We start from the raw sequence: 15,989 nt of genomic DNA on the forward strand, positions 1-15,989 counted from the left end.
TAGACCCTACAATGATACATACAGAGAAAACCCAACAATCACATGACCCCCTGTGAGCAGCACTTTGGCAACAGTGGGAAGGAAAAACTCCCTTTTAACAGGAAGAAATAGCATTCTCCTATTTAAATATCTTTAAATGTTTTGTTTTATTACATCGCTGGTGCAACATCAGCACATGAAAGCTCATTATTGAGTGTCACAGACAGAAACAACACGAGAGTGTAATGAAGACAGATCACACCAAACATAAAGCAGTGTCTGGGTCACTGTGTAGGACTGTATAGCTGAAATGCACATCTGTATTAAGAGTTTCTACATCCCCTGACGTGGTCAGGGTCTCCTTTTACTTGTATTGTCAGATGGAGGCACTTTTAACAGCACATCTACAACACAAGCAAACACATCACCTAGGTGATGCGGGTCCAGCTCTCTTTTCATGTAGAGGAAGTGATGATTTGTTTCCAAGTGCCTCCGTTGTACATTAGCACTCTGGCCGAGGGCTAACATCCTCAGCCAAAAACAAACACTTCCCAGATCTTGTCTGCTGACATTTTAAGCAAACTGTCAGCTTAGGTAACTATTCATGGTGTGTTCCACACAAAAAAGCAATCAGAGCATTTAATGTGTCACCCTGTAATAAATCCCACCATCCTGAGACTATAATATCAGAATCGATGGGATTCATTTTGAAAAAGGCGTTTTAAACCATCTATCCCTCATCACAAATGTCATTATTGTCTGTTTGAATTCATACTGAGGCCGTGTTTGCAAACGTGCAGAAATAATTAATGACGAGATGAAAACAAATGCTATAAAATCTCTATATGTTAATTATGGAATATCAGTGGATATGATGTGAACATGCTCATCCATATTCTTAAATTCTAATCTCACGCAGAGTTTCGTAAACCCACTCTGTTGATTAACCCCAGCCGCCCACCCACCAAGACCAATTACACTCGCTCCCTATCTGCTATCGCCTTTGAAGCATCAAACTGTAAATCTTCCCATCACTGGGCAAGAGTGGAAAAGACAGTGAGTCAGTTTAGAAATGGAAATTGTCTCTGCATTCATCAGTGATTTCCTACAAACTGCTGCTACAGTAAACTGTTGTTTGATTACGGCAACAATTACAATCACAGTTATTTTGGCCACGGCTGAGATCACAGTTAACGGGACTGTTTGTGGACTGACTGGGTTTATTGAACGCATCTCTTTAACTGTTGCAACGTACCCTTGAAATTTGATTGTAATTCATCTGAAATAGGAATGGAAATATAGAAAGAAATGAAGTAAACACCAACAGGGTCAGAGCACTGTTAGGAAACGCAGAGCAGGACAGTGCGAACGTTATCTTCATTATCTTCCTTTAATAATTGTTAAAGGAGGAAAATGTCAATGAAATCTGAATTGGACTAATTTTACAACCCTAGGTGTGACGCGCCCTCGCTGCACACCTTTACTTGCTGTGTCAGGTAAAAGGTTGATTTCAGCAGTAAGTCAACACAAGCAAAAAACTCCCACAGACTGCAGATTCCTGTATGTTGACTTCAGCTGTTGGTGGGCTCAGAGCTGTAAGACTGAATGTCTATGAATGTCCTAACTATCTGTTGCTACAGTGCATGAACTGTGCAGGTGACAGTTTGCCAGAAAATCATTAAAATTGTCCAACAAAACCTTCTTTAAGCAAATAATGCTGTTTGTCATTTCTGCATCGGTTTCATTGTGATTTCAGGTGAAGTAATTATCATAATTAATCATTACAATACCCGATTAATCAGTTATTTCAGCACATCGCTGCAGCACAGTCCAATTCCGATACAGCACCACCACAACTGAGGCGCCATTCACACACAAACCATCATCCGCACACACAATCCACAGCGTCACATCACCGAGAAACGGAGGGGAAAAAACACGCAGACAACCCAAAATACACGCGCACAGACACACAACCCCTCCTCGTCACATTTTAATCGTTTATTGTCTTTTTTTTTTTCACGCAAATAAACAACTAAACCAAAACCCGAAAGACTGTCCTCCTCCTCTCCATCCTATTGATACGCAAGGTGGCATCTCTCCCATCCACACCCTACACCTAATGCGCATGCGTGCCGCGGCAAACAAAGGACCAGGCAATTAACCGGCGGGGTACGGCTAATAAAGTTTGACTCGCTGCGTAAGCAAACCGATACATTCGAGCAGCGGCAGAAACAAGAAGACGAGTGAAAAGATGAACTCTGTGTTTGTGCGGGAGAGAATGCAGCTTAGATTCTCCATCAGCCACCCCCACCCTCCTCCTTTTCATCCTCCTCCTCCTCATCAACATCATCCCACAGAGGCTCCTCAACCCCCCATCCCTCCTCCATACTCCTTCTGAGTGCAATAAAACGAGAATATGAGATCAATAATTCATCTGAATCATGACACGGACTGATGTGGTTAGAGAGTGCATGTGATACGAGTCACTGAGTGCGTGCATGTGCGCGCGTGCGTGTCGCATTCAGGCAGAACGGTGTCACACCTCCACAAAGACAAAGAGGTGGGGCGAGCAGAAGAGCACTCTTCTTATTTCTGGATGTTCAACTGTTTACTGGCTGCGAATTATGAGGGGGGCACCCCCACCCCACCCCCGAGCCCCAAATCCCCCCTCCCCTCTGCGGTGCGGAGCAGTCTGTGGAAATTATATAATCATAAACGATATCAAAGCAATCAATAAATAATAAAGAGCACGCTGCTCGATCGCACTTTGAGCGCTGTCGAGGTGATTTTTGCTTTTTTCCCTCAATAAAAGTGAGAAAAACGAGACCGTGTCTGAGCGCGTGCTCTCCCAGACTGTACACACCCCTTTTTAAACTCGTGCACATTTTGTCGCCAGGAAAAGAAAAAGAGAAAAAAAAAGAGCACAGAAGAAAACAGAATTTTACAGTTTCCTAATTTCTCCCTTTCTAAAAAATATTTGATTTCCTTCTTTTTTCACGACATCTCCACGTCCTTTGTCTCATCCCCTGCACTCGCTCCGCGCGGCTGTCCAAACGGAGAGATGGGAAAAGACAAAAGGAATAAAGAAAATAAAAGAGCCACGAGCATGTGAGCGGCTCCGTGGGGCAGTAAAAGAGGAGAGTGGGGCGATGGAGCAGCTCTTACCGTGTGCACTGAAGTTCCGACACGTTCTCTGCGCTCCTGGCAGCTTCAAGCAGCGGCTGCTGGATTTTTTTGCGGCTTCTCCTGCGCGCCCAGCGGCTTGTGCCTGCTACACGGTACGGCTCCGCGGCGATCTTCCGCCTGCGCGCACACGCATCTGAACGCACGTGCACGCGCGAGCGGTGTGCACTCAGAGCAGCAGCGTGAAGAAAACGTACCTGTTCCTAACGACTCGCTTTATTAAAGCTCTGTGGTGCACGCGTCTTTATTTTCATTTATTTCTTTAGGATCATAAAACACTTAATGCTGCTTTATGATCATTTTATCACTGCTGTGCTGCTGCATATGTGTGACCGAGCGGTGTCTCCAAACGTGAAGCTCATTTTTTTCAATCCTTCACACAAAATGATTCATTTTATTTTATTTATGCATTTAGTAAAAAAAGAAATTACTCTGATATTGTTAGGAACGGAAATTTCTCTCTGCGCTTCTTTTAGTTGCAATACTTCATTCTTGCGCTCCGTCTTTCGTCAGTCGTTGCTTTAGAGCGCCCCCTGCTGTTCACTTTATTCACGTGTTTCCGAGGACTTGTTGGTAGGCGGGACGCACCTGTTGATTCACAGACTGAAGAAACTGTCATCTGTTTATTGGACCAGATTTTACAAAATAAAAATGAAAAAAAAAAACTCAACTTGTTTCACATTTTATGAAAAACTGTTGACTCCAAAAAATGTTTACCCGCTTCTCAATGCTCCACTGTTTATGTTTTAATGTTTAATCTCTGAGGGCTTCAGAAATAGTAAGTCATTGTATTTATCTGTATGTGTTTACATCTGTTTAAGTACAGCAGAAAGGTTTGGTGAATGTGTAATAACCATATTTTCTGCACGGCATTACCTAAAGTTTGACACTAGATGGCAATGTTTGCAAAGAGTTGATGCTCCACATAAAACCAGAGCTAAAAAGTTAGTTCATGTCAAATAAAAGGAGAGGGGCGTTTATGTTGTAAAGCTATTAGTTTCTCTTCAGAGACTTGCTCTCCTCTCTGTCACAGGGGAATCTCATCCTTGTCAGTGTCGACAGCAGGGCTGTCACGTCACAGTGTTTGCAGGTGAACTTATGAGCTTTAACAAAAGGCTTTGAAAAGTTTTAGTTTTTGATTCCTTGAATCATTTGAATTCAGGATTTTCATGTGAACTGTTCAAAGTAATCTTCTTTAAAAAAATAATTAAAGAACAATAGTAATTAGTGGTTGTAACATTCGCCTTATCTGTGAAAGATCACAGATTCAAGAGTGGTCGCAAGCTTCTCTACTTGTAAGGCAGCAGCTAAAAGTATGTTTCTATTAAAGAAAAACTCTTATTTATCGTATAATTGGCCTTGGTGCAGCTCCTCAGTTCATTGTTCTTCTGTGACCAACAGGCTTTTAGTGCTTCTCTCTGTAAGCCAACTTTTCTCTGATTGGCTGCTTCTCATAAGCAGAGAGTCAGAGTTGTTTGCCCGAAAAGATCATATTAAGCAGATCACATGTCACTGGCATCATGCCGAGTGTTTGGCTCACAAGGATTACTTGACTTTATTCTGACCTATTTTATTTGAAAGTAGTTGTGATGGTTAATGTGAGCATCCATCACTGAACTGTATAAATGTCACAGAGAAAAAGGAAAACCACAATAAGTCCACTTTAAGTGCATTTTCATATCCACAACTTAAATGTGTTGTTGTTGCCTCTGCAATGTCACACTGAGACTCAGCAGTTTGTTATCAACATTTCAGCTCCTCCAAAGGGATTCCCATGGTGAAGACCAACAAAGTGCAGCCCCCTCCCCTCCCTCTGGCAGGAAGTGTATTGGGATTAGGGAGAGGTCAGTTTGTTCTGGGAGATGCAGTGACCCGACTTACCCGGCTGTACCTGACCCCTGCACAGAGCTGCTGATAAATCTTGCATGTTCTCAGATGATCCCACTGCCTATGAACTACAAGTGACCCTTCACATCCCATAGTCCTTCCTTTCTTTCCCAACATTATCACATACCACCAACAGGAGGGCAGTTTTAAGGTGGCCTGCACCTTTTGTACATGTACGAACTCTTTCAGAGTCTTTTGTGAGGAATAAAAGAGTATCTATTCTGAGCATCCTTTAAAAAACAACTGGGTCCAGCCAACACTGAGTGCAAGACAAAGAATGCCAGACTGAAACATCGCCAGCAGCAAAGCCAAATTCATCAGGGTCAGGTCCACAAAGGTAAAGGTAGTTGCATCTCGGCATCACGGTTTTTCACTCCTGACTTTTAATTTGAATGCCACATCGCTACCATCTGCTGCTCCTGTGCCACAAGGGGTCACCACAGCAGGTAGGTAGGAATTGTGTCTCTGACAGGAACCAGCAACCTTTCATGTATGACATAAAGCATATTTAGCAAATGGCTAAAATCCTACCCAGCCCTAAACCTACACCTAAACAATTTCCTGGCAACTTGGTGAATGTCAGGAGGTTAAAACTCTTTATTTGCATCATTTTATTTTAATCTCCTCGCTTATAAAATTACCGCACATGTAAACAACTCGAGAACAGACCTGCAGTTCATAACGATGCGTTTGATGATGAGAGGACCAATAAACAGCAGTTTGACAGTATTTGGCTTCCTGTGCCAGTTTTTTCATTTGCAGATGAATCATCCACTTGAGTGCACTTCCACACCTTATCATCTGGGGCCGAGCAGCTGCTCATTGGTGCACAGTGAACTGGAAGATTAACTGAAGTAAAGATATGGCCTGAGGTTAGCAGAAGAAATGCTTTCAAACATCAGAGTCGAGTTCAAAAGGAGCTTTGAAGCATTTGGTTTTGATGATGTGGTGAAGATGAGTCACGACAGTCAAACCGCAGTTAACAGCATTATGTAAGCATTAATTATACAGCACACAGTTTCCTGAATGTTGTTTAAAAACATGATAGAAAATGCTACACGAACTCCTTTTGCTTTCTCAACCCAAATAATAACTGGGGAATATTAAATTCACCCAAACAAGCACTGAGCTTTATGTGATTTATAAGAGTCCACTTCTTCAGTTTCAGTGAAGCTAACATAGAACTTCTGAGATAGACTCATTAGAGAACCTAGAGGAAAATTTGTGATTATGTTTTACACTGAAATGTGGAGACTGAAATAGTCGTTTTGTCCACATATTTAGGGTTCGAACAGATTAAAACAAAGCCATCAAATCAAACATTTTCAGCCTGTTATGGCTACAGCAAACCTTTAAGTTACAAAATAGTGGGGGAAAATTAATTTGCAATCTCTGCTTTTGAAAAGGGCACGGTCTTTAAAACAAACCTGCCAAAGAACTCTTACTGTTTCAAAGCGTTTGCGGGACCTCTGCCTCTTTATGAGGGCTTAATGGTAATAATCAGGCTCGTCACGACCTGCCCGGACTGAAAGAGTTTGCTGCATCATAATTTGCTGGTAAGCAGTTAAGATTAGATTTAGCCTTCGGTATAATCACGAGGAGGTGGAGACAAGCTTGACTGAAAGTAATTATCAAACCCTGTCTCTTTTTCTCCTCCTCTCTCCTTTCTTATTTACTCTCAAGTCCTTCAGAAGTTTCAGGAATCCTTGGAGGAGACTAGTGGTTCTTAAGGCGGTTCCATGTCTGTTTGATGAGGCTTTATGGTTATTAATGGGGGGGATTAGGAGTCACTGAGGCTAGTTTAATAAGATCGAACCTTTTTTTGGTTAACCAAGGCAAAGTGGTCCTTCACATAATACAGCAGTTTGTGTTTTGTGGCCTAAAGTGTGTAAATGTAAGAATATTGATGAAGGTTGGGATTAAAAATTTCATAAATAAAACTGTGTTTACTAAAGATTTCCTCAAAGCACCTTGTACCGTATGTGTGATCGTACCAGGCCAGATAAAAGTTAACCCGGCAACGCCAAGTGCATCGTATTTGTCTTTTTTGTGAGGTTTTTTTAAAAACCTCCACAACATCAGTGTTTTTTTCCCTGAAAAACGTCAAGGAAAGAAAAACATTGTGATTGTGCTTTGTGAGCTTTTGCAGCATTTTTCTATTTGCTGACGTTTTTTGAAGATTCGGTGCATTTGATTTCCCCACCACCGTATTATATGGTTGTTTACTGGTTTTCATTAAAAACTTTTTTTTTAAAATTATTTTGAAATTTGTTAAAGTTTGTTGTTGGTTTACTTTTTTGCTTTTTTTGGGTTATTCACAAGTTTTATTTGTAGGTTAACACTTGTTTCATTGTTTTGTTTTGTTTTGTTGTTTATCTTGTTAAGTTAGTCAGGAAGAACTGTAGGGCCATTTTTCTATAAATAAAGAGACTGGTATAGGACCAGCATGCACTGGGGTGGGCCTATGTTTTTTTTCCCCCAGAGCAGGAGAAACAGCAGGAAGCAACAAAAATGGATCCTTGTTATTGCTCGCCAAACTGGATGAATAAACCCTAAAACGCAACTTTCAAGTTTGACAGTGGACTTCTTTTGCCTGCGTACAAAATGTTACCTCAGTGCAGCAGTGGCTTGTAGATTTTAAGTCTCCAGTCTCCCTCGGAATGCTGTTGAAGCTCTGCCGGAGGTGTGCGTTGAAGATCTCGCGGACTGGGGCCTCTGCTAGACGTTCCCAGCACACCCTCACTACGTGTTTAGGTGCACCGGGTCTGTCCAGCGTCCTCCCCCGCCACCTGATCCAACTCACCACCAGGTGGTGATCAGTTGACAGCTCAGCCCCTCTCTTTACCCGAGTGTCCAGAACATATGGTCGCAGGTCTGGTGATACGATTACAAAATCGATCATCGAGTGCACGTGGCACCAGGACCTAGAGCGTCCTGATGCCACGTGCACTTATGGACACTCTTATGTTCGAACAAGGTGTTCGTTTTGGCCAAACTGTGATTTGCACAGAAGTCCAATAACAAAACACCGCTCGGGTTCTGATGAGGGAGGCCGATCCTCCAAATCACGCCCTTCCAGGTCTCGCTGTTGTTACCCACGTGAGCATTGAAGTCTCCCAGCAGGACAACAGAGTCTCCAGGTGGAGCACCTTCCAGCACCCCACCCAGGGACTCTAAGAAGGCTGGGTACTCTGAACTGCCACTCAGCACATAAGCGCCTTGAGGCGTCTTTTGTTGTGATTTGGCGCTATATAAATAAAATTGAATTGAATTGATAAGCGCAGATGACAGTCAGGACCCGTTCCCCGACACTAAGGCGCAGGGAACAAACCCTCTCATCCACCGGGAAAAACCCCAACGTACCGGCAGCAAGCCGAGGGGATATTAGAATACCCACCCCAGCCCGCCGCCTCTCACCAGGGGCAACTCCAGACTGAGACAGAGTCCAGCCCCTCTCCAGGAGACTGGTTCCAGAGCCCAAGCCATGCGTAGAGGTGAGCCCGACTATATCTAGCCGGTACTTCTCAACCTCACGCACTAACTCAGGCTCCTTCCCCACCAGAGAGGTGACATTCCATGTCCCGATTGCCAGTCTTGGCAGCCGGGGGTCAGTCCGCCAGGGCCTCCGCTCCTGGCCGCCACCCGGCACACAATGCACCTGACCCCTATGGCGCCTCCTGCGGGTGGTGGGCCTGCGGGAGGATGGGCCCATGTCCCCTTTTTGGGCTGTGCCCGGCTGGGCCCCATGGACTAAGGCCCGGCCACCAGACGCTCGCCCTCGGGCACCCTCCCCGGGCCTGGCTCCAGGGCGGGGCCCCGGTAACCCTATCCCGGGCAGGGTAAACTGTTCCCTCGATCTTCTCTTCATATGGGTCTTCTGAATCACTCTTTGTCTGGTCCCTCACTCAGGACCAATTTGCCATGGGAGACCCTACCAGGGAGCAAAAGCCCCCAGACAACATAGCCCCTGGGATCCCTGGGACACACAAACCCCTCCACCACGATAAGGTAGCGATTCACGGAGACAAATTTAGCAAACCTTACATTAAAAATTTAGATGCTTTTTATTGGTTAGAGCAGTTCACACAATATTTTTATGCGTTGAGTGAAAAAAAAATCAGTTTTCCTGATTTGTGTGCACAGTTATAGGAACACTGTTTTTATTATTATTACACAGACAACAACAGGGTGCATAAACATAAAAACACATCACAAAATTGATAAGAATTAGAGTGCAAATCAACAAAAGTGACTCAATGACCACAAAACTACTAAATTATGGATTTGAAGGCAAACACTGTGCAGACTGTTTCCTACTTTAAATCTGAGATTACTTAATGAAACAAGTTTGCACAACTACCCATCTCAACATGCAGGTAAACGTACATATAAAAATAAATGATAAACAAACGTAACGTTAAAAAGCTGTGCACATATTTAGAGCACTGTTTGCATTTACAGTATTTAGGACTTTCTCAAATGGCCGGAGTTACCTGATTTTGCTGCTCCTCGTCTCTTCCAGTGTTTTATTTTGCCACAGTCAGTCTTCTGCTCTCTCTGTCTTCCTCGCAGCATGATACCGGTTGGAGGATGTCTGTTTTGGCTTCACCACTGACACAGTCCTGGAAGAAAATAATTCCCAGTCCGGTTATCTTACATCTTTAGGAGAAGTCTAAAAGAGTCACAGGAAATGTTTGTCTTCCTCATCCTGTTTTGGGCACTTTGAAATTTTAAGATGCTGGCAAAGCATCAAACAACAAGAGAAAAAAATGACTCTTATAATCCTGCAGTATTGGTAAACCAAGAGATGATCAGTTCCAGATTTCAGACACATTTCTTTATTTCCTCTGTCAACATCCAACATTGTCTTCTAATTTGTCTCTTAATAAGTTGATTCTCTAACACTAAACACATTTTTCATACGATTTATTATTGATTTGGTCCCCTTGTCACATAAACTACATTGTCAAATCCAAATCCAGATCATAATGTGACCAGAGGTCACATTCACATGATGAAAGGATTACAACAATGGACACAGAGAGAATCGCTTCTCTGTTTTACACGAACATCTGCAAATTCTGGCCCATGGCTTCTTCAGCAGCTGGTATTTAAATGCTGCGTAACCTTTGATTTCCACTAATGTCCGACTGAGGTTTCGTTCCCATGAGTTTTAAAATCAATCACAGAAAAATAAAAATAACAACCTGCAGGGCTGAAAAATGAAGTCAACACAAAAACACCAAAAACTGCAGATCCAGGTTCTCGGCGGTCTCTGTGGCGTGTTATAATGATTAGCTTTACAGCAGAAATATGCATATTTTTAACATGGTTTATTTATTTTCTCTATATGTAACTCATGTCAGCTCTTAGCCGACATCAAGCATTGGGTTGACAATGATGGATGAGCTCATCATGACAGCATCACAACATAAACGATCGACACACAATTAATAAACACGTGCTGTCGGAGAAAGTCCAACATTTACACCTGAAGTTCTAAAACAGGTAAGTGTGAGAGTGTATTAGTGAACGGGCTGACACATGCAGAGATTACACCGCTAAGTGCTTCAGCAGCTTCTCGTCAGTCAAGAGAAGGATCAGTCTTTCACTCATAATCAGCGCCCACATATCAAATCTCACAAATTCTTGACACAAAGGGTCAAGACCAGAAGTCGAGGGATGTTCAGGTTAGTGTGAATTTGCAGAGGTGGGCTGAGCTCAGTGCTCCCATTAAATCCAGTTTGACCCTGATTATGAAATCCTCAGGAGCTTAAAGACCATCGCTACAGGGAACGAGTGTTACTTAACCTCTGACACGGCCGCAAATTAGAGGTCAAGGGTTGCTGAGATGACAGAGTCCAGACAGGTGACCAGCACCGGCGTCTCTGAGAAAAATAGAAGCGAGAAGGAAGTGAATGAAGAGTGTAGAGCTCGAGGTATGAGAGGGAAAACTAATCCTTGTTGCTCCACAGTCTCATTTGATTTCTTGAAAATCCTCCATCACTGTTCTACATTAACACAGAGAAAACTACCTGAAGGCAACAGCGCAGTTTTAAGTGCTGCCCTGCTTCCATTTACTGATCTTTGGACTCATTCAGACACGAATTACTGAAACAAGTTTTTGTATGTTTTATTTCTAAGTAAGCACTGATTTGACGAAATGGGAGAGTAAAAACTTTTAAGACATTTAAGCCGATGTACATTGCATTGAATTAGGACGCGCCATCACTAATGACAATTAAGAGGGTTAAAGTTGAAAGTAATAGTTTTTTGATTGATGAAACCACATTATTAGCACTATTTCCTTGTTTGTTCCCAGAGGAAATTTTTACCAGACGCCTCTGAAAAGCAGCAAGAGATGTTAATCGTTCGAGGGTTCGAGCAGCTCTGGCTTAGAGGCCTTTTTTAAACCCCTTAACTTCTGGAACTATGTGCAGTACAGCTGTTCATCAATCCACCAACAGCTGAGTCTGACACAACAGACAGACGTGTTAATAGCATTTTGCTCTTTTCAGCTACCCAGAATTTAAAAAATACTGTATCCTAGTACCCAAAAGCTCTTGGTCCAGCATTGGCCTAAATTCATCATGCCTGGCGTTTGTGAAACAGAGTTTCATTTGTTCCAAAGCTTACATTGGCTGGATCTGCAGTAACTCTCAGGCCAGATCAATGTATGAGTCAGAAACCTTAAAATTTCCCAAATCTGGCAGCTTTGCATGACTTCTGGTGCAAGAACACACTCTCAGCTGTAGACTTGCCAACATACTTGGCTACCTTAATGGCCTTTTTGCTGGAATATGTGGAATTAGCTGGTTAGTGCATTCCTGCTTCACCTTATTCAACTTTCTCAGGATATGTCAGAAATCTATTTTCTCCTTCTTTTAAACCGCATTATTTCTTCTTCTTTTCTGTGGTTGCCTCACATTTTATTTCCACTCCTACGTGAGCTGCTGACAGTCACAGGATTGTGCACCACATGCATCATTGTGGTTTTGGTATTGCACAAATTTAAAACAAGCACACAGTAATACAAAGAGTCCACAGTGAAAACATTTCAGAAGCACCTTAGAAGTTGCCTGCATCTCACGAGGTTATGATTAGAGAAGCAGCTAAACTCTCTTAATGTAGCCTGAGAAAAAGAAACCTCTACACCAGTGGTTTGCAAACATTTTGTGCCTAAAGTGCAGCCAAAACAGACGAATGCACTTTTGAAAGCAAATTTATTCACTGTGAAACATCGGCATTTTTTTAGCTTTACTTCTACAGCAGTATAGACTTTACCAACATTTCCTGATCAAACACTTTTATATAATCCAGGAAACAGTTTTGCTCCCTCAGGTTCAGGTCCAGCACCACGAAGTAAGGTTTTGCTTTCATGGGAAACGTTTAGTTTCAGTGTGGCCTTCTGCACCAGGTCAGAATTAGTCATCTCGTCCAAAGAAATGATGCTCTCAGGCCACAGGGTTAGCAGACTCAGGTTCGCTTTGGCCAAGCAGCAAAACGGTTTCTTTTTTTAATGTTCTCCTTTTGAGTTTTGGTAACTCTTAGAGTTTAGGGACTGCTGCTTTGACTAACAGGTGCTCTGACATGCAGGTAGGTGTCAGTTAGGCCTCACCACTGAGTTGACTCATTGAACTCAACCTCATCAACTGTATTATTGGCACCTTTTAGAGTACGTTTGAGGGAAATATCTGATAAATGATATGGCTTGTTGTAAAGTACAGACCATTCAACAGGTCCGTGCACCAGCTTCTAGTATATTCTAGTATTTTAATCAGTCTGTTACTAATCCCTAATTAGCAGGTGTGCACCCATACAGTTTATGAATGTGGCTTCTTGAGCAAGCCAGCAGGTGATCATTGAGAGGCTCAACTCTCAGGTGTCAAGGTTTGAGCAGGCAGACTGTGGGGATGTGGGGAACTAGGACCCAAAACAAAGAACTCTTCAAATGAAGCAGTGTCTTTATTTACAGTGTTGCAAATATAAACCACAATAAATCCCCGTGCGCTCTCCCGACTCCCATGCAGTGTCTTTTCCCAGTGTCTGTGCTCCGAAAGTCTGCTTCCTAGTGTTCCTAGTACCCACGCTCACTGCCCTCCTGTCTCTACACTCCTGCAGGAAGAACACAGAGGCAGCCGTTAATACTTCACACTATGACAACCTCACACTAACAGACATCTAGCTGGGAAACTGACGGGAAGTCTCACGCAACGATCCAGCGTCGGAGAGAGCTCAACCACACTGCAAAGTAGCTCCCCCAGCGAGGCTGATCAGCTGCAGGTGTGTGTTATCATCCTTGGGTGTGGCCAGCCACCTGGCAGGGCACACTCAAGCAGGGAAACCAGGGACAGCACAATACAGCAAATATACACAATACCATGGTACGCCCCATCAACATATAAATAAGCACAAAAGCTGCTCGTGGACCCCGGGTCTGATGACCCAAGTCCCTGACATCTGGTCCATTTACAGTCACTTCTGCCTCCAAAAAAATAATGTCAGCAGCCATAACACTAATGTTGACGCTTCAAAACGCAGAGCCCCTAAATCAGAGGGTTGTGGCCATGTCCTATACGTCTATAATAGTAAGTAAATGTCTTCAGGTACAGATAGACTACATTTAAAATTCATCTATTACTTTGTATTTGAATTTGTGTATTGCATTGATAATGTAGCATTGACACAAAACCTCAAAGCACATCTGGGTTTTCTTAAGACGCACCATTTAAAAAAAATACAAACGTATTTTTGAATGGTGGGGTTTAGGACCCTGAACCTGCGGGGGTTAAGGGTCATTTGACGTGGCTATAAGTTAAGGGAAAACCAGACACAGACACAGATGTGAGGGTTGTGTTGTTAACCTGTAGCTGGAATGTTAATGTTTGACCGTTTAGCTCATTACATGTTTATACAGACTTGGTCTACACCGGCTCACAGATACAAAGAACAAAAAGGCTCCTAAACCAGTTTGTTGGAAATGTGACAATTTTCTGCTGTCGAGTATTCGTCATCGCTGCTGTATAAACGTTTTTGCTTGATAAAAACCTTTCTCTGTGTCTTTTGGGCTTCCAGTGAACTCCTTGTTTCAGAAACTGCTGAATATTTAGAAATTTGAATGTGTTTTTGATGTTTAAACATTTCGCTCAGTGACAAATGGTTCTTTTTAACAAACTGGAATATTATCAAAACCTGCAGTCTGACAAATGGTTCTCATGGCTTGGTGTGGTTATTATACTGGGGATTTTGAACACAGAGTAAATATTGAGGTGAGATCATTTCTTATATGCACATGAATGTTTTACTTTTTTAAAAGAAACAAACTTTACATTTATTTTTATAAACATTATTTGATTCAGGTGAGTACTAGTGTATTAAATGAATATTTTATGTTATCATCTGATGTTATTTTACACTCTATTCAGTTTCTGTTTCTCAGATGTAGTTTAATATTTAATATTGCTGTTTTCACAGTGGCCACATTTATATAAAAACTTACTTTGAGAGTTTTTGCTACAGGACTTTATACAAATTTCTTATGACTCCTTTGTAGAAATGTACCATAGGATATACCATAATCAGAAAAATGCTCAACTTAATTGTTTTTATTGGTGATAAAGCCCAAGTTAATTACATGGATGGTTACACTATTAAACTGAGTTTGTGTGAGAAAGACGTCTGCAGAGAAATGAGTCATCATAAAATGTATGATAGATAAAGAATTGTTACTTGCTGTAACTCTAATTTTCTGAGTACGTATGTGAATCCAAAAGAGCTTAAGCATGATTGGTCATACGCAGAGTCTAAGGATGTCTATATACTGCAACTGTTTACTGTCACCAGGGGGCGCTATCACAGCCAACTGGTCTGTGGGCTACTTTTGCTTGTGCTGTTTTTGGTTCTTCAGCCGACCGCGGAGAAAAGCAAAGTTATGAAAACAAGGAGCTGAAGTGAAATCAACTGACCAATGAAACCTGTTCATTGCAGCGACTGTCTTTTTTTTTTTTTTTTTTTTTTTAAATCTGTGATTCTTCTTTTCTCACACTGATGTTATAAGCTTATATTTTATTGATGTTTTTTCTTCTCTGTATGCTGTTGGTCATCTGAAGGACTGCATCCAAACACATCTGCATACACAAATACGTACGCAAAGAATCACAAACAAAGCACTCTAAATCCTGCATAGCAGTGATTGGTGCACTGACTATAGTCTGTTGTGGCCATTGCCACCCCTCGTGCTACTCACTGGCTCCGGCCCTGTGTCTCACAGCAGTAAAATTAATTATATATACACCAGTGACTTTCAAATTGTGGAGTGCACCTGCTGTGGTGAGGCGCGCAGTCCCTTCAGGATGGGTGGATGACCAGTGGAAAAATGTAGAGTTAAGCTATGAAGGAAAATGATTTACAAGGGGAAAACAGAGTTTGCTTAAGTTATAAGCCTTTGTTTTATTTCACTAAAATTCAACTTGAAAGTATTTCTGTTGTTACTGACTGGTGAAAGATATGACATGTTAGGTATAAGCGTTCTTTTTCTGCAGGAGGGGATTTGAATAAAGGTTTGATCCAGTTGTTCAATTCAATTTTATTTATACAGCGACTCAAGGTGCTTTATATTGTGAGGTAGACCCTACAGTAATACATACAGAGAAAAACACAACAATCATATGAATAACATCATCTTTGAAGCAAAAAAAAAAAAAAAACTGCAGTTCTTCAATTGGCCACTTGAGGCTGCCCCCAAAAGTGAATTCTTCTCCAAATGGAAGCAGTTTTCAGCCTTTCTGCGCTCCAGCGCCTTTTCTCACCTTCGGACTCTCCATGTTGACAGCAGGAGGAGTCAGAGAGACAGCGGGGCAGCAGTAGCGGGAGAAGGAGGGAGGTGCTGGAAGGGCTGGAGGTGGAGCTTGAGTATTATTGTCCGCCGGTCTGAGTGA

At 42.3% G+C, this 15,989-nt stretch overlaps 1 protein-coding gene across 1 annotated transcript in view; it reads right to left on the minus strand.

Annotated features, from left to right (window-relative positions):
* The window catches only part of basp1 (brain abundant, membrane attached signal protein 1), a 48,471-nt gene extending 45,239 nt beyond the window's left edge, over window positions 1-3,232 (minus strand). The window contains exon 1 of the mRNA XM_085378445.1: window positions 3,148-3,232. The gene's annotated coding sequence lies outside the window, so the exon portion shown is untranslated. The remainder of the gene's footprint in view (window positions 1-3,147) is intronic.
* Window positions 3,233-15,989: the final 12,757 nt, after the last annotated feature.

This window comes from Diplotaxodon limnothrissa, linkage group LG18, assembly GCF_057381915.1.
Source record: "Diplotaxodon limnothrissa isolate DT_005_m linkage group LG18, D_limnothrissa_male_GT1.1, whole genome shotgun sequence".
NCBI lineage: Eukaryota > Metazoa > Chordata > Actinopteri > Cichliformes > Cichlidae > Diplotaxodon > Diplotaxodon limnothrissa.